Source organism: Leuresthes tenuis, unplaced genomic scaffold, assembly GCF_036924035.1.
Source record: "Leuresthes tenuis unplaced genomic scaffold, fLeuTen1.0.hap1 SCAF_17, whole genome shotgun sequence".
NCBI classification, from domain to species: Eukaryota; Metazoa; Chordata; class Actinopteri; order Atheriniformes; family Atherinopsidae; genus Leuresthes; species Leuresthes tenuis.
In genome coordinates, this window is record NW_027325371.1 from 21368558 (window position 1) to 21388603 (window position 20046).

The 20046-nt window shown below is 45.3% G+C and overlaps 2 non-coding genes across 2 annotated transcripts; both read left to right on the top strand.

Moving 5' to 3' along the window:
• The first annotated feature begins 1416 nt into the window (after window positions 1–1416).
• On the top strand, window positions 1417–1490 carry trnan-guu (transfer RNA asparagine (anticodon GUU)). The gene has a single exon. It is a non-coding gene; the product is annotated as a tRNA-Asn (tRNA).
• Window positions 1491–4904: 3414 nt separating this feature from the next.
• On the top strand, window positions 4905–4978 carry trnan-guu (transfer RNA asparagine (anticodon GUU)). Its single transcript has one exon. It is a non-coding gene; the product is annotated as a tRNA-Asn (tRNA).
• Window positions 4979–20046: the final 15068 nt, after the last annotated feature.

Sequence of the window (20046 nt, forward strand, 5' to 3'; positions counted from 1 at the left end):
TTCAAACTCCAGTACCAGACCATTGGGACTGGCAAGGAGAAATACTTTCAGCCCTGTGGGGTTTGGTTTTCCGGGCACAAACTGTCGTACAGGACACCGGCCTGTGAATGGAATTATCTGCTCATCTACAAATGCCTTCCTTGGCCTAGGCAGATTAAACAGACACTCTGTTTAAGAGAGGTCTCACCTTCCAGAGGGGATCACGCTTCTTCTCCTCATCAGAGACATCAAGATCATTTGTGACTTTGATGGACTGCCTGATCTTGAAGAATCTGTCTCGACTCATTGCATCAGCTATAACTGGGACCCTTGTCTTTGCCGCCCAGTACATCCGGATCCTAGGGTATCCGAGGCATGCCATGTACATAGACATGCCAAAGAAGGTTTTCAGCTCCTCTGGTGTGGTTTTTAGACTTCCTCCAGTGATCAACATCTCCTGATTGTTTGTTCGTTCTGACATTTCTTTAAAAACGTGGTCATCGATGTGCTGTTGGAAGTAGTCAGAGGGCTTCCAGTTCCGATGGATGTGTCCAGTGTTGTCATTAGAATTACTGTCTTCCACAATAGGGTTGAAACTTAAGTGATAAAGAAAGGAGAGGTATAAGTTCAATGCTCTTTCAGCAGATGTATTATTGAATATTTAAATCAATATGGTCAGTATTTTGCCATATCAAGTTTTTAACTGATTGTGCACTGTGCCTGTGTGTGTGTTAGAACAAGAGTGTGAACTAAAACTGCTCTCATTTCCATTGCTACACACTGTAATAAACTTCAAAACACGAGCTTACACATTGCTACTGATCCATAACACACGATGGGTTTTTTCGGGCTCAGGCTCAGGCTCCTCAACAGCTGCAGTATCCTCCTCTGAACTTTCATCTTCCTCCTCTCTCTGGGCCTCATCCATCTCATCAAATCTGAATCTCCCTCCACAACTCATAGCAAAATCCTCTCTGCCTCACTTAGCCCTCTGCTCCCTGATGTATTAAAAATGGGGGTTAGTAAGTCCTGATGTCCACTACAAAGGACATTACATAGAAGTTATGTTTTGAAAGGGTTAAAAATACTGTCTTTATAAAAATGTTACTAAATTGAAGTAAAGACTTTGATATTAAAGAAAAAATAGATTTTTAACAATAGAAACATGATATCTGCAAAACATTGTCGACTAACCTCTCTTGTTTCTGTAAAACATGGACGTTGAAATTCCCGCCATTTTGGCCACATCCCCACAACTGGGGCAGCAAAACAGAGCCCAGGATGTCCTCTGAGAGGGACAGTAGGACTCAGATAGATTTTATAAGTTATGCCTGACTTAGAGGTCTCAGACTCATGTCCTGCACAGAGGACAAAAATGAATTGCCGGGTCTCGGGAGGATAATGATTTTCAGACACAATTATTACACTGTCCATCGAGTCTCTGTGGCGCAATCGGCCAGCGCGTTCGGCTGTTAACCGAAAGGTTGGTGGTTCGAGCCCACCCAGGGACGAGTGTGTTTACCAACGGATCGTTGGTAACTCAGACATACTGCTGCCATGTCTTCAGAACACGGTCTGCGTATATATCTTTTTCTCCGGCCCCGTCCTTTACAACCGAGTAGGACATTTTTTCTATCGACTGCTAAGCAACCAGTTGTATGTTTGGTAGCAAATCCAAAGCCGCCGGTGTAACGTGTCCCACTGTACCCACAACCTATCAGGCTCTGTGGTTAGAGTGGGTCCTCCAATAACTTCCATTCCTAATCTCGCCGCTCCGTACCCCCCATGCTCCCCGGGCGCTGTAATTGGCTGCCCCACCGCTCCAGTGTATGGCATCTGTCTCCATGAGGTGTGTCACCCCGTGCATGTGTGTGTTCAACAGGTGCCAACCTGGATGAGTCAGATGCGGAGAGTCATTTCGTGTGACTACATGACAATAAAGTAATCTTAATAAAGTCATCTTAGGTACTTACATTGATTCTTTATCATTCAAATGGTTATTAGTATGCCATGAGGGACTAAGAGGAAAATTTTTTTGCTTTTTTGATATTTTAATGATAATTTAAGTATTGTGGTTGAAAGAAACATACTGCAACAATTTTTTTTCAAAAACATTGTCTATTTATTTTTTCTGGACTGTCCCTTGTGGTGGACATCGGGTCTTGTTTGATATAAAATGTAATGATGTATTGTTATAATACCGAATTCATTTTCATGTGGATTTCTTTTAAAAAATCTTCTTATTTCATAAACATTAAAATAGATGAAGACATCTGAATGATCTGGCTATTTTACATGAGGGAGGAAATCAGCACATTTCTGTCTGACCTATACTATCGCAATTTCTCACTGTCAACTCTTCAAACTACCAAACAGGGTTAGTTAAACATGGCACCAAAATAAACACATATTTACTGGAATATCCCTACTGGTACTCCCCACAATAAACATTTGAACAAGAATTTAAACTTAGCAGAACACCCAACAATGTTTGAATACTCAAATTTACGGCATCACATACAGCTCCAAATCACAGCGTATCATGAATGGTACAACAGGAAACAGTTTTTGGCCTTTGAAACACACAGAAACATGTTATGCTCGATGCACTTGACAGATGTTTTTCCTTTGCATCCCTCTCTTCTGCACCGTGATGAATGAGCAGCCTCCTCCATCTTTGGCACATGGACTGCCCCGTATTTTTGGACATTGGCATTGGGCTGAGGTTCAACAGGCCTCCTCTTCTTTGTTGGAATGTACTCTTCATCAGTACTCATCTCTTCATCGTCACTGGCCACATTGTCAGCCTTGTGATCTCCCTGTGCCTGAGCAATCATCTCCTCAGCCAGCAGCAGCTTGAAGTTGAAATACTGCAGCCTCTCTTTCTCTGGTTTTCCAGAGACTTGGTGGTCTGACCTGTACTCGATCCAGCTGCCAGGTCAACAAAATGCAGGACTGTACGGATCCATTTTCTTGTGCGGCTTGACATAGGATAGAAGCTGATCATGCGGTCGCACAAAACGTAGCCGCCCATGTTTTTGTTGTATTCAGCTTCAACAGCTGGTCGAGGCACAGTAACATGGAGCTTCTCTTTTGCTGACCATCTCATGCAACTGTCCTGAGGCTCTATCCCATGGACAGTGGAGGCCATCAAGACTGCCTTGTTATCCTGCCACTTTGTCACGGCAACCTCAGATGGTTTTTTAACAACCATTTCAGATTTACCTCTTCCTTGTTTTTTGTTGTTTCGTTTGGTGTCATCTGACATCTTTGATTTGCATGGTGCAGAGATTCAATTCTTCATAATGGTCCCCGTACCCAGGAGACCATTTGTTTTCAAGCTATCCTGTAGCTTGATGGAGGTGAAATACCTGTCAAAATACAGGTGTGTTCCTGTTGAAAGAGACTGTGCCAACCTGGAGACTAGATTCCCTCTGATTCCAAGTTGTTGGTCAACAGTGAACGTATTCTTGCCTTTGTACACTTCAAGCTCCAGTACCAGACCATTGGGACTGGCAAGGAGAAATACTTTCAGTCCTGTGGGGTTTGGTTTTCCGGGCATAAACTGTCGTACAGGACACCGGCCTGTGAATGGAATTATCTGCTCATCTACAAATGCCTTCCCTGGCCTAGGCAGATTAAACAGACACTCTGTTTAAGAGAGATCTCACCTTCCAGAGGGGATCACGCTTCTTCTCCTCATCAGAGACATCAAGATCATTTGTGACTTTGATGGACTGCCTGATCTTGAAGAATCTGTCTCGACTCATTGCATCAGCTATAACTGGGACCCTTGTCTTTGCCGCCCAGTACATCCGGATCCTAGGGTATCCGAGGCATGCCATGTACATAGACATGCCAAAGAAGGTTTTCAGCTCCTCTGGTGTGGTTTTTAGACTTCCTCCAGTGATCAACATCTCCCGATTGTTTGTTCGTTCTGACATTTCTTTAAAAACTTGGTCATCGATGTGCTGTTGGAAGTAGTCAGAGGGCTTCCAGTTCTGATGGATGTGTCCAGTGTTGTCATTAGAATTACTGTCTTCCACAATAGGGTTGAAACTTAAGTGATAAAGAAAGGGGAGGTATAAGTTCAATGCTCTTTCAGCAGATGTATTATTGAATATTTAAATCAATATGGTCAGTAGTTTGCCATATCAAGTTTTTAACTGATTGTGCACTGTGCCTGTGTGTGTGTTAGAACAAGAGTGTGAACTAAAACTGCTCTCATTTCCATTGCTACACACTGTAATAAACTTCAAAACACGAGCTTACACATTGCTACTGATCCATAACACACGATGGGTTTTTTCGGGCTCAGGCTCAGGCTCCTCAACAGCTGCAGTATCCTCCTCTGAACTTTCATCTTCCTCCTCTCTCTGGGCCTCATCCATCTCATCAAATCTGAATCTCCCTCCACAACTCATAGCAAAATCTTCTCTGCCTCACTTAGCCCTCTGCTCCCTGATGTATTAAAAATGGGGGTTAGTAAGTCCTGATGTCCACTACAAAGGACATTACATAGAAGTTATGTTTTGAAAGGGTTAAAAATACTGTCTTTATAAAAATGTTACTAAATTGAAGTAAAGACTTTGATATTAAAGAAAAAATAGATTTTTAACAATAGAAACATGATATCTGCAAAACATTGTCGACTAACCTCTCTTGTTTCTGTAAAACATGGACGTTGAAATTCCCGCCATTTTCAAAAGACAGTGCATGTGATATGTTGGCCACATCCCCACAACTGGGGCAGCAAAACAGAGCCCAGGATGTCCTCTGAGAGGGACAGTAGGACTCAGATAGATTTTATAAGTTATGCCTGACTTAGAGGTCTCAGACTCATGTCATGCACAGAGGACAAAAATGAATTGCCGGGTCTCGGGAGGATAATGATTTTCAGACACAATTATTACACTGTCCATTGAGTCTCTGTGGCGCAATCGGCCAGCGCGTTCGGCTGTTAACCGAAAGGTTGGTGGTTCGAGCCCACACAGGGACGAGTGTGTTGTTTGCCAACAGATCGTTGGTAACTCAGACATACTGCTGCCATGTCTTCAGAACACGGTCTGCGTATATATCTCTTTCTACGGGCTCCGGCCCCGTCCTTTACAACCGAGTAGGACATTTTTTCTATCGACTGCTAAGCAACCAGTTGTATGTTTGGTAGCAAATCCAAAGCCGCCGGGGTAACGTGTCCCACTGTACCCACAACCTATCAGGCTCTGTGGTTAGAGTGGGTCCTCCAATAACTTCCATTCCTACTCTCGCCGCTCCGTACCCCCCATGCTCCCCGGGCGCTGTAATTGGCTGCCCCACCGCTCCAGTGTATGGCATCTGTCTCCATGACTGTGTCACCCCGTGCATGTGTGTGTTCAACAGGTGCCAACCTGGATGAGTCAGATGCGGAGAGTCATTTCGTGTGACTACATGACAATAAAGTAATCTTAATAAAGTCATCTTAGTTACTTACATTGATTCTTTATCATTCAAATGGTCATTAGTATTCCATGAGACTGTGTATATTACAGTGGTCTCTTGAAGTGAAATAAAGTTGAGCTGTTTTGACAATAAATAAATCAGATTTATTCTGCGGGAAGCTCCCTGGGGTTGTAATTGCAAGACAGTTTCTCCTGAAATGCCTCAAGTCAAGATGAAGCACAGGTCTGCTACTCAGGCTTTGTGGACTCTTCTTTTATAATGAACCTTTACACAGAAAAATGTGAAAATGTGGTTAAAACATTTTTGAGATGCTTCATTATATTTTCACAAACAACTCCTTATCATCTGAGACTTTTAACTGTGATATCTCTGGTGCTCGGGCAGGAATCTCTACACTGGCACAAGGTCTCCATCTTCTGGAGAGAGTGCTGCAGGAGTGGTGACAGTGCAGCTCAGATGAGGTTTCTCATGAGAATCATGCTGCTCTGCAGCAATTTTAGGAATTTTCTGAAGTAATGCATGAATTATGGACCTCTATTAATCATTCAGTCACCAAGAGGTTAATTATGTGTATGTAACTTGAATCTTTATGGAAGTAAAAATTCTGCTCAGCAGCCCTTCTCCCCTGATGAAAAGTAAATGTGCCAAGAAAACATCAACTTTAGCACATTTGACTGTACTTGACAGTGACAACTGGGGAAGCCGGGAATGTTCACTCTGACTTTAAATGTTTGCTGAACAATCAGGGATTCCGTGCAGGAGCTCAGTGGTCCTGATCTGCATTATTGATACAAAGAGCAGTGAGACAATGTCAGGTTCATACAGAATAAAGACACATTTAGATCCAAACACAGTCTGTAAACATACCTTCATGCTGTCTGCCTTGATAGAGAGTTTGAACCCAATATACTACAAACTATCAAGTCTGACCTTCCAAATGACGCATTATCTTAGAAATCTAATGCTGCTGAAAAGTACAGTACCTATACAAGACGGGTGATGATGAAAAAATGACTCACACATTAGTTGGATATATTCGCTCATAATCAAAGGCGCAAAGGAAAAAGTTTGTCCTTAGCGTTTAGTGTTCAGATGGGCCTGAGCCGTCTCTTCTTCCTGAGACGGCTCATGTCTGTAGAGATATTGTTGTGACTTTTGTGGAGTCCAAATTACCTAATGTGCTATACTCAGTAGTTAAAGATTAGAAGTCACAGAGTGTCAAAGATGGGACAGATTCAGCTGGTTCGCGGTCCAATGATGGTTTTATTGCAGAGTTACAATTCGACCATACATGAGACATAGCCCGGGCTAAGTCTGAAAACTCTTCTGAAAGTCCCGTCTTTTATACAAGTTGGGCCTGTGGACGCTCCTCCCCGGGCCATCCTTTCATATGGCGTGTTTTCCCCAATCTTCCACCGTTATGTTTTAATCAATTAGCTTACCCGTGGCAGGGCCCTTCGTCATGCCTTTTTTAAAACCTTTATTCATGCAATAGTCCTTCCCCCTACTCCTGACTTGATGCGTGACTCGACACTGACCTTAGGTACTTTCCATGACCCTAATGCCTGACTCGTCCTTACACAGAGCTAAACGTTGGTACTTTCCATATATTATCCTTCGTCAGCATGCCTTAATTGTCGACAGCATGCCTTAATTGTCGACAGCATGCCTTAATTGTCGACAGCATGCCTTAATTGTCGACAGCATGCCTTAATTTTCGACAGCATGCCTCAATTTTTCGACAGCATGCCTTTTTATTCTATAACTTTTGGGGCCCGGTAAACTTACTCCACATTTCCCCCCTGTGGTCCTGATAAGGACCACCCATCAAAGAAAACCACGTTCCAGTAGATATCGTGCACACACAGAGTAATGAAGTACAGCACACTGGTTATATGATAGAGGTAAAAACACCACACCAACAGTAAGTAGTCAGCACATATGCATCCCACAGTGAGGATCACGAGAAGATGAAGTTCCAGCTGTAAGGACAGCTGGACGACTTCACCTTAAAATCCATCCTGGGATTGGCCCATCCAGATGGCTCTCGTGATCGTCCCTGACGGCTCCTAGCTGAACCTTGCAGACATGGCCAGGGAAACATCCTCTCACATGTAAATTGTGAGAGGTAAAGCCCTCGCCAGGTGGCAACGTCAGCAGTACAACATGTCAACACTAAACTAATCGTACCATAAAAATCACACGTGAACATGCAGGGTAAATATACTTGTGACATAATGATAGTTGCAACAGCACACACCAAACCATGTCCATTTCTGCTCACGCAGCCAGTTACCTTTGGTTTGTTCTAAGGGCGAACCCTTGGCACACGTATGAGGGTTAATCCTCTGAAACTTTTTTTATAGAAAGATTTTTAATTATTGTTTTCACTAGCTTCATTGCCACTAGGACAATGCTTAAATTGTACCAATTTAAAAGCACCCATCAGGCCTGTGCCTGTGACGCAGGCTAAGCTTACAACCGAGGGTTCACACCCACGCTACTTCCGTATGTATATTGCTATAGAGCATCACAAAATAGTGCTATGTAGCAATATACTTATTCACAGTGCGTATGCACTTGTGAATGCATCATTGAACCATGCCTACACAGCAAGGTTACCGATTTACTAATATTAATCATTATTCCCTTTATCCATAACCAAGCACTAAGTGTATATCTGTATTTACTACCTTTGCCTTAATTACTTTCATTCCTTTAATCCATCGTAATATGTTATACATCCTCTTTCAGATAGTCCCATTTCTATTGTCTTAATCCTGCAGCCGGTCCTTCCTGGGGTAAGGTGGGTTCCCCCACCCCCCTTCTCAGTATGGCTTCTATTCCGTTGACTGCAGTGGTTTGTCGCCGCAGTCTGTTTTGACAAAATGTGAGAAGAGAGGCATTGGCTTGTCGCAGTTGAGTTAGGGTTAGCTGAGCCCGATCATAATCAGCCTGGGTCCGATCCATCTGCCTTTGCAGAGAGTTGGCTGTCTGTTGGGCAAGGACCAATTGCTGAGTCAGTCGCTCTTGCTCTGCTCTCGCCCTAGTCAGGTTCTGTTTGTACTTGCCTCTATGAGCGGAGCTTCTGACTTTCTGGATCTGTTTGCGGGCCATAGGAGTGAGACCTGCTCGCAGCGCAGAGTAGATCTCAACCAATCTCACCCCGAAGATCACTGAGTTGTATGTACTGATCGAAAGGCCGGGTCAGGAATGCTGAGATATGAGCCCTATCACCCGGGCCGACTTGAAGATAGGTCGGTCTGACAGACGTAGGTCTTGCCATCGGTTGGATCGCAACTGCTGGTTGGTTGATGTGGATCTCCGAAGGATGCCCTCGATCCTCTGGATCGTCTGGACTTTGCGGGTTGGACGGAGGTCTGCGGAAAGCTGGTGGCCACTGGATGTCGGATAGATCTGCTGCTGGTCTCGCTGGATTCCCCCTTGGAGGTGTCTGGGACTGGCTCCACTCAGGCCCCCCTGACGGCGGGTCGAAGTGCCTTTCGTCCTGCTGGGAGTCACCAAGGTGCCTATTTAGAACAAATGGGTTGGCAGCTAGGGGTGGGTGTGTTCCAACGGGTGTGTGTGTGTAGTCCCCTCTGCTAGAACTGTGACCAAACCAATCATCCACGGCCACATGTGGTCGGGTAAAGAAAGCTTCCGCCATTTCCAACAGTCTGTGATGGAGACATGGTAGGTTTTAGTGGTTATATAAGTATAATATGTATACGAGAGACTTGCCTTCCTTTGTATATATGACGATTGACAACATGTCATATGGGCGGCTGTAGCTCAGGTCGCCCACCAATCTGAAGGTCGGTGGTTCGACTCTGGCTTCCCCAGGATACATGTCGAAGCGTCCTTGGGCAAGACACTGAACCCCACGTTGCTCCCCCAGTGTATCATTGGGGGTATGAATGTGTGTGAATGCTTAGAAAGCACGTAGTTATATCCTAAGACGTGCTGTATGAATGAGTGGGGTGAATGCGGCATGTAGTGAAGCGCTTTGAGTGGTCAGCTAGACTAGAAAAGCGCTATACAAGTACAAGTCCATTTACCATTTACCATGTACGTGAATATTTACAACATGTATGTGAGGATTTACAACACGTATGTGAGTATTTACAACACGTACCTTGTGGGGAGCAGGCGGCGACCATCTACCTTCCTACCTATTGTCCTATATTTCATACAGCCCTATACGTTCTTCCACGTCTGGGTGGCTTTGCAGCAGCACTACAGGGAATTGTCCAGTTATGCTAACAAAAAGACATGATACTAGGAGGCGGAGCAAAGGTATGACACAGCAGATCACCAGCAGCACCACCAACACAATTCCGACCAGTACTATTCCAGCCATTTTTAGGTATTTTAGCCATCCTAATTTACCTAGCCAGTCCCAAAAGCTTGTAATTTGCGTATTCCAATTGGAATTTTTCACATGTTCATCTCGCAGCAGCTTAATTTCTTTCAGGACTCCTGTCAAACTACCGTTGGCGCCTGTGTGCATTGGAATCAAGGTGCAACATTCTTCCCCAATTACATCACAAACTCCCTGATCCTCTGCCATGCATGTTTCTATCACAAATCTATTTTGTAAGGTCATTAATGACGTTGCATGTAATTGTTCCCGCACTAGCGCCACCCCTTTGACAGTGAAATTCATAAATCTCTGTTGATTAAACCAAAGGAGATTGACCCACCGACTGTTTCTAGCTATGTATTGGGCGTTTGCTATAGTTCCTGCAAACGGAACCGAGCCTAATCCCCTCCCAGACTCTATCCAGGCTTCTCCTATAGCAGTGTTATCATCAGGAACACCCAAGGGGATCTGATCCCAGGTAATATAAACTTCATTGGATGCTCTCCAATCCCATGCTTTCCAAACGTCCCAGTCCTTATCTGGGTAGGAGTCAGGAGCACTTCGTTTGCTCCTAAGGTGTATTTTAGTTTCATTTGATTCTTGTGTAATTAAGGATAAATGTCCTGTTAACATTATTGGAGCACATATGCCCGTCCAATTGGCCGGTAGGTGTGGCAACATAGTAGCGTTACTCTCACAAGTCCAAAAGATATCTCCCAATGGTTCTGTTCCCTTTCCCAAATCCAGCAGTCTGTACTGGGCTATATATGACGAATTTTGTTCATAAATCACATGTCCCCCGTTTGGTACTATTTGCTTACATTGTATTCGGGCTTTCGGACTGGTCTCACATATTTTGATGGTTCCTGTGGCATTTCCTGTGGTTAGTTTCGGGTACCATGTTAATCTGCTGCATCTCACCAATCCCTCCGCATCCGTCATCACTGCAGATGCTCTCTGCGTAACCTCCTCCAATTCGTCTCCTCGTGCTATGCAGAAAGGAAAGATAAGGTCGTCAGGCTGGCGCACCACTGGGGGAAGTACTGCCAGTGTGTCATAATCATCAAAAGCAGGCTTTTTGGGGCAGACCTTCTTGTTTCCACTCCACCCCGACAGTCCCCCTGCCATGTGCATAGTACAGTGGGGAAAACATTTGGAAATGTCTGGACAATCCCCTATCTTACTCCCTGGTAATATTTGAACTTGGGGCAGTTTTTTAGCATTATAGCAGGCAATGCAGTCCCGTTTTTCCTGCCTTCTTTCTGCAAACATATCGCTTATTGAATACTGTATCCATTGTTGGAACAAATTTGTGTTCCAATGTGCTGTTCTTAATTTGTTCAAATCCCGTCTTTGTCTTTTATTCATCAATCTTACGTTGATTCTGGCTTCTTCTACTGACATGCTCTGTCCTGTTAGTGTGTTTTTACACATTGTCTCGGTGCATCTTACCTGAATGGTCACCGTCCCCTCCCCACTGCAGTCCGCGTTTTGGGGATATCCCAACCAATGTTTACCCATTGACTCGGCCCCTATTTCTTCTGTTAACACATAATCATATATATCTGCTTTGACATGCATTATGTATTTAATTTCCCCATTATCACTATCTATTATCCCTCTGTTAGTGGCTAATGTGGTCATTGCCAAAGCGCATGTGTCTAATGTGTGTCGCGGGGTGACTGTGTGAGGATTAGCAGTGGTGGTTACTATAATTTCCCCCGTTGTTAACCCACAGAGGGTTAACACCAACATGCAGCTAATCTGAATCAGAGGTAAACCAGTCCGCTCCCGGCGTGGGCGGATATGTGAAAGTTTGTGGGTCAGACCGGCCTGGTACTTCCTCTTGCGGTGAAAGTGGCGATGGGCATGCATGTGACGGGCCATCTGATGAACGTGCCACACCGCCATCAGAGCCCTGTGTGTGTTGCGAATGGTGCTCTTCAGGTGCTGGTGTGCCGTCTTGAGGCACCACCTGACTTGCAGGAGCACCTGCGTCAGTAAGAGGGTTACTGGGCCTGTCAGGCGTCTCAGCAGCATGTGAATGCTCTGAGTCACTGGATTGCGGTCTGTGCCGACGGGCTGACAAACGGGCTGACCTCCTCTGACCATGTGGTGATAGTGATTCAGAACTTGAGGAGGTCGGCGACGGACTGGAACCGGTGTCCTGAGGGAGGCTGTGCGCCGCCCTTTCAGCATGCTCAGACCCCGACGGTTCTGGAAAGTGTCCAGGTGGGTCTGGTGGCCTATAGCGGGTGCAGTGATTCTTGTGGAACCAGAAGGGCTTACCTTCAACCTTCAAAGCAGTGGGAGTAGTGAGCACAACCTTAAAGGGTCCCTCCCTACGTGGTTCTTTCCACTGTCGCCTAAACACCCGTATGAACACCAGGTCACCAATTTGGACGTCACGAATGTCAAGGGGAATGTGTGTCTCGTCTTTGCCGTGGGCTTCTTTCACCTTTTGGAACACAAGTCTGTGGATTTGAGTTAATGCACGTAAATAATCTCCCAACTCACGTTCCAGCTGAGCCATGGCAGGCCCCTCCAATGGTCCTCTAGTTTGTGGGAGAGGCATAGGACGCCTTGTAAGCATCTCATGAGGAGTTAGATGCGTTAGTCGGTTAGTTTGGGAGCGCATTGCCATCAATGCCAGGGGAAGTGCGTCTACCCATGTTAGTTTGCCATTGCAATCAGCCATGATTTTAGCTATTTTGGTTTTCAAGACACCATTGGCTCGCTCCACAGACCCCTGAGACTGTGGGTGATAAACACATCCATACTTCTGCTTGATACCCAGGATTTTAAACATTTCTTGTGTCACCTGTGAAACAAAATGCGGACCATTATCAGATGAGATGGTGTCTGGCATGCCAAACCTGGGAAACACCTCTCTACACAGAAATTTTGCTGCAGCCTTGTGATCAGCCTTGGAGGTGGGGCAGGCCTCGATCCACCTACTGAACCTGCAAACAACAACCAGCATGTATCTTTTTCCTTGTACCCGATCAATCATATCCACATAATCCATAACCAGATGTCGAAAAGGACCATCTGGCATGGGAATGTGAGCCAAAGGCTGGGTAAACATTTTGCGGACATTGTACTTTGGACAGTGAGGACACATGGCAAGTTCTCTATCAACCCTCGGTGTCATGTATGGCGACCACCACACAGCTTGCAGTTTTCTGATAACTTGGGCCCTAGAACAATGATCAGGTTCATGCATCTTTTTGATAGCAATAGGCAGCAGAGATAGTGGCAAAACAAAATGCCCGCAGAATCCCCGCCACAACCCCAGATGGGGGTGTGAAGTTCGAACAGCTCCCCTTTGAACCCACAGGCGTTTTTCTGCTTCCGAGACCTTGTTTTGTGCTTCTATCAATGATGCTAGGTTTGTTATAGGTGCACAATCTTCCTCAAACAGAATTGGTCCCTGCACTACCTGTCCTGTCGCTTCTTTGGCTGCCTCGTCTGCCAAATTGTTGCCTACCGCAATGGGTGAGGTGTTGTTTTGATGTGCTGCACATTTAACTATGGCTAACGAGGTTGGAAGTTGTATGGCCTGTATTAGTTCGATCACTGCTTGTCCATGTGCCACAGGGGTGCCATCAGTACGCACAAACCCTCTTTGCTTCCAGATACTGGCGTTTATATGGCACACTCCATAGCCATATCCACTATCTGTGTAGATTGTTGCCCTTTTGTCAGCTGCTAATTTACAAGCTGCTGTCAGTGCTTTAATCTCAGCTAATTGGGCAGAACAAGGCTGGTCCAGACTCACTGATAGTAGTTTGGTGAAGGAGCCATCAGGATTAAGCTGGACGATTCCATACCCAGCCTTGTTCCCTGTCTCGCCCCTGACACATGAGCCATCAACGAACAAGGTCAGGTCAGACGGAATAGGGTGATTGAATAAATCATCCCTGACTTTCATGAAGGTGTCGGTCTCCTTGAGACAATCATGGGGCTCACCTTCTGTTGGCAATACCATTCTTGTGGCCGGGTTTATGGTAGTGCATCGCAGTACCGTCAAGTCAGGTCCTGAAAGCAGGATCTCATAACCCGTTCGTCGTGCTTGGGTTATCACAAAGCGTGGGCTTGTGAGCATTGCATGCAGCTGATGTGAAGTGTACAAGAATATTGGATGGCCCATAGTAATGACAGAGGCCTTCTTGTATGCAAAAGCGGCCGCTGCCAGTCCCTGGTAACAGGGTGGCAGCCCTTCTTCCACACCATCTAATTTTGTGCTGTAGTACGAAATTGGTTGTTTACCTGTGGGGGTTTCTTGCATCAATACTGCGCATGCATACCCTTGCTTTTCTGCCACATACAGATGGAATGGTTTGCCATAGTCTGGATTGGCTAGAGCAGTCTGGAGATCATTTTTCAGCAGCTGGAAAGCCCCTTCTGCCTCATCAGTCCATTGCAGCTGGGTCGACTGTTGTCCTTGTCCCGCTGCACGGATCAAAGCTCTTAATGGTGCCGTTTTGAGAGCTTAATCACAAATCCAGGGCCTGCTGTAACCTGCCATACCAAGGAAAGACAACATGTGACCAACAGTTTGAGGTTTAGGCGTTTTACTGATGGCTTCAAGCTGGGACGGTGCAATTTGTCTTTTGTCCCCACTTAGCTGTCTGCCCAAATACTCAACCGTTGTTTGGCAGAACTGCAGCTTCTTCTTACTCACTTTGTGTCCTCCTTCCGCCAGAGCTGTCAATACAGCGATGGAATCTTTCTCGCACTGTTCTTTTGAGTCAGAGCAAATCAAAATGTCATCCAAAATGGCTTCCTGTCTGAGGGGATATTGCTTTTGATAAGACAATCTGATGCCTGGTTTCAAGTGGAATCGCTGTGGTTCAGCTGATTTCACTATACCTACATCTGTCTTGTGTTGGGACCATACTTGGGATGGGACTTGTTCTAATAGTGTCAAGTGTTCTTCAGTTGTCACCATAAGCCCAACTCTGTCTCTGGATACCTTAACCCTTTCTGCTATCACCTCATCTGCATAGGTGAAAGTGATTTTGAAAAATTGTCCATCTGCGGAGACACTAATCTGGTGGCAGTCTGTGGGAGTCCAATCTTTGATTTGTCTTGCGGCTTGAACCATGGGGCCCAAGTCATGTGATTCATACTTGTCAGCAATCAAAAGAGTGACGTGAGGTGTGGAGTTGGGGACTTGAAACCAGTCACTGACATCTTTTCCTGCAAACTTCACAGCTGCAGCTGCCCCTTGAGGTCCTACTATGATGTCTTCGTACTGGACAATCAGTGCTTTGTTGTTGATGTTTTCATCCCAACTTTTCTCATAGTCCTCGTGAACTTGATCTTTGTCGTAAAACATGGTGCAATGGAGTGGGAGTGTTGGCTCTTTAGCCATATCATAGTGATTCATTACCAGTGGTCTCCTTGCTTCCCATTCATGACGAAGAAAAGAGTCTGGTGTTATCAGCTTCATCCAGAAAACTTGGGCCTCTGGGTTGTTAGTTGGCATCTGTGGAGATCCTGTAGGAGTTGTTAGTGGCATCATAGGAACAGACATGTTATCAGATTTATCCGACTGGTCGTCTGTCACCTCAAAATAGATGCCATCAGGAGTACATTTGATTTTTGCATTAAGCTTACACAACACATCTCTTCCCAGGAGATTAATTGGTGTATCTGCTGAATATAAAAGAGAAGAATAAATTGTCTTTTCTCCTATTTTCAACGGAACCAGTTCAGTCATTGGTATTATTTGTGTTTTCCCAGAGAAACCTACTGTTCGAATCTTCGAAGCTGAGAGGGGAAGGCTGGCTCTGTCTTTTCCTATACAGGAGTATGTGGCTCCTGTGTCTATCATGAACTGGTGATGCTGGTTATATACAGTTACATCTATTGTGAGTTCAGCATGTGGGCGTTGTGTTAAAATTGGTAAAATCACCTCCCCATCAGGTTTCTCTGGGCCTCCCTATTGCCAATGTGCTGCTGGACCCATCCATGGTCCATTGTTCTGAGGATTAGCACCTGTCCCAGTGCTTGGGGGTCCTGAACCCGGTTGTTGGGGCTCTGGCCATGGATTGATAGAGCAGTTCCTCTGCATGTGTCCCGTCTGTCCGCACCCCCAGCACTGCAGTCTTGATTGGAATGAGGGAGCCGTTGAGGCTACCTGTGGCTGTGGTTGATATTGCCCGGGTGGGGGTCCCCCAGACGGTCCTTGGGGCCTCCTCCATCTACCTCGCATGGGAGGGCCACCACGTCCTCTTCCTGCTGCAGGCTGCTGGATGCCTCCCCCTTGGTTGAGGTGCACATGGATTGGAGGGATCTGCTGATTCTGGAATTGACCTGCTGGTGGAGCTGTGGGATAAACATTAGGCACAGCAGATGTTGGTTGAACATGAGGTGATGACATGGTGGGTGTAATGACGGGTGCCTGCATTACCCCTCCTTCTGTTGGTCCTCCTTCCACTGGAGCGGCCACACTTACTGCTGCTTGAGGCTTTGGTCTCTCCCTCTCCTTCTTCTGCTTTGCCAGTTCACCTATTTGTAGCTGAGTCAGTTTAGTAGCCAGCATCTTACTCTGATCATCCAGGGCCTGTTTCTCAGCCCTGTGTGCCTTCACATAGTGTATTATATGCTCAGAGAAAACTGGCCAGTCCATTTTCATCAGTCCCACCACTGCATTCAACTTATCTTGTACTTCTTTTGGCATGGCGTTTTTCACATACAACATAAACAGAGCTTTTGTTGATTCATTACTGTCCCACTCACTTCCCGTCTCCGCCTTCCACATTCTCTGATAGTTATGCAGGAACTGTGAAGGGCTGTCACTATCCTTCAAACATTCTTTCTCCAATTTAGCTGGATCCATGCGTGAAGGGTACTTTTCTCGTAGGGCCCCCCACACTTGTGGTCGTATCAGGTCGAAAGTTATCGCATCATATTTGTGTGTGGTAGCCAACCTGATATATCCAGCCATCCTGAATACTTCTGTGGCGGCTGCCTGTCCTGCTGTCTTTATCAGCAGTGCCTTGATGTCACCACCCGCCAGCTTAAGTCCTCCAGTGAGTTCTTCAAGCTTCTCGATCCATTTGTCAGCTCCGTCTGTTAAAGGAGTTAGTTTACTTGCAAGTGTCATCATATCCATAAATGACCATGGCACATACCTGAAGCTGTTATTGGGTCCTTTGGCCAGCAGTGGGTGCATTCCAGAGGGGGTTGTCGCTGTGAGTTCTGCTGACGTCTTCGATTGCGCAACTCCATCCTCTCACTTTTGTTTCCTGTCTCCATCAGTAAGTCAAGATCATAAGTTGTCTCTGTGGTCTTAGAGCATGGGGGTGGTGAACATTCTTTACCGCACGCCTACTGACTTTTCAGGTTCTCACGTTCCTGTTCGTATTCCTCGTCTTCATCTTCATCATCTGCTGGTATGTCTGACCCTTCGCCTTCATCCTGTGAGTCTCTGGCCTCACCTTTGCCAATCGAAAGTTCTGATCCCTCTTCCTTTTCCTGTTCTTCTGACCTTTCCGGTATTGGCCCGGTCGCACCCTGTTGACTCTCTGTCATTAGTCGGTCAATCATTGCTTGGTCTTTTTCTTCTTCCGACATTGTTTTCTTTTTCCAGTTGCAACTATCCTTCCCAGATCCTGTTTTCCTAGGTTCTGCCTCTACATCTACCTCCCTCTGTGTCTTGTGTGTTGATTTCTTATGTGTTCCCTCATCTGCATACTGATGAGATGATGATTCACTTGTCTCCCTCTGCCTGCGTGGCCTACTTTCTGAGTGGTAACGAGATGATGATGAGGCACCTGCCTTCCTGTGTCTGGGTGGCCTAACTTCTTCTTCTTCCTCTTCCTCATTTACTATGATCTTTATTGTTCCTGTAATTACTCCCCCTGCTCCGTTCTGCTCTAGCTGCACAAATTGTCCCGCTCTACCAGGGTTGTAAGGTGGTGGTCTGGGGCCTGTGTTTTTATTTATCATGGGGTTTCTGCTGGCTTCTACTCTGAAGTACTGCAGGATGTCTCTCTGCTCAGCATTCTTCTGTTTTGTCTTCATGTGTGTTACATCGTACTTTTTGTCTTTATTTCTTAACTCTTCCTCCACCTCATCACAACATCTTGGATCAAAGCTGCCTTCGAGAGGCCATCGATTTTTACCAGATGTTATCCTGTGCCAACTTTTCATACATCGGAGAATTTTGCGCCCGTTTGTTGGATGGATGACCATGACTAGTTTTGCAGGCGTTATCTCATTTTCCTGCTTACTTTTGTTGGCTCCATTGTTTTATGGCAGTTCACAGCAATCTCCGGGGTAGTGTGGTTACTTATTAACTTTTTCTTCTATCACCTACTTTCTTACACCTGCTTTCTTTCCCACTGCCCCTGCTCTACTCAATACAGAGCTGATATCTGCACTTTGGTATTTCCCAATTTTTGTTACAATTTCGTTATTCTACTAATAATTATTTTCACTGCTTTATGCTTAATTGGAACTTTTGGAGATAATATCACCTATCGTGTGTCAATCCGTTACACCACGACGTTTCTAGCGACCATATCTTATTTATTTATGCTTATGCACTATTCTTACAACATTGACACCTTTCATCTATGCCTAGTTTGCACTTTTAGCAACTATTCCAATTATACTTTAACTTTGTTAATTAATTACACATTAACAATAACATAGGTACATTTTACAACACTTTTTTGGAAAACATCAATCCTTTTGTTAACTGCAAGTCTCTTCCTTCAACAGTTATTTTTTGTACTCACTGTACTTTACTGTTTTCTACAGTTTTTTCCCTGCCTTCGACCACCCCTCGAGAAGGCACGGTGGTTGACGTCTCCACAGGCGGTACTTTTATCCTTATGCTTTACCTTAGCATCTTAGTCACCAATATAATTATTTCATCAAAAACATAGACAAAAACACGATTATCCTACAAAGTTTCCACACGTCTTCTTGTTGCTTTCTTTACGGACTTACTGCGACCTTCTTGATCAGACAGTCAGTGGGGCTGTCTGATTAAACCTTCCTCCTTCACCCTTCATATACCTCACCAGCACATAACTTACAACTCCAAGACCTGTACGTGACATAACAGCCCATAGACAGATCAATAGGTTAAATATGCATTGTTGGAGCTTATCCATCCCACACTTGTCATATTTTCACACAATAATTCATACGTGGACCGATCACCAGCTGTTACTTCTGCTCATATGCACATTCAATGTTACTAGGTTGTTTTTAGGATAGTGTTTTAATACCTTCTGACCACTGGAGCTTAGGTGGAGGCTGGATCCCCATAAATTTGGAAAAAATAAAAAGGAATTGGTATCTCACCTGTTCTTGGTGGATATGTGGGCCCTTTTGGGGTTCCTGGCCTCCAATCAGCGCCCGTGGCCTTCCGGTGTCGTCACTTCCTCCTGGAAAGCTGGCTCGCCAATTGTTGTGACTTTTGTGGAGTCCAAATTACCTAATGTGCTATACTCAGTAGTTAAAGATGAGAAGTCACAGAGTGTCAAAGATGAGACAGATTCAGCTGGTTCGCGGTCCAATGATGGTTTTATTGCAGAGTTACAATTCGACCATACATGAGAAGTAGCCCGGGCCCGTCTTTTATACAAGTTGGGCCTGTGGACACTCCTCCCCGGGCCCCTCCTTTCATATGGCGTGTTTTCCCCAATCTTCCACCGTTATGTTTTAATCAATTAGCTTACCCGTGGCAGGGCCCTTTGTCATGCCTTTTTTAAAACCTTTATTCATGCAATAGTCCTTCCCCCTACTCCTGACTTCCCCTCTACATCCATTTTTCCTGTTTTACAATGTTTGCATTGATGCGTGACTCGATACTGACCTTAGGTACTTTCCATGACCCTAACGCCTGACTCGTCCTTACATAGAGCTAAACGTTGGTACTTTCCATATATTATCCTTCGACAGCATTCCTTAATTTTCGACAGCATGCCTTCGTCAGCATGCCTTAATTGTCGACAGCATGCCTTAATTTTCGACAGCATGCCTCAATTTTTCGACAGCATGCTTTTTTATTCTATAACTTTTGGGGCCTGGTAAACTTACTCCACAATATGATATGCATGTTTGATCACTCCAATGCACTGTTCAATGCTGTTGTCTGCTGGGGGAGTTGCACTTAAGACAAAAACTGTAGGTGCCTGGACAAACTAGTGAAAAAGGCTTGTTCTGTGGTAGGCAGAAGGCTCGACCCTCTCGGTGCTGTGGTGGAGCAACGGATGAGGAGGAAATCATATTCTGTT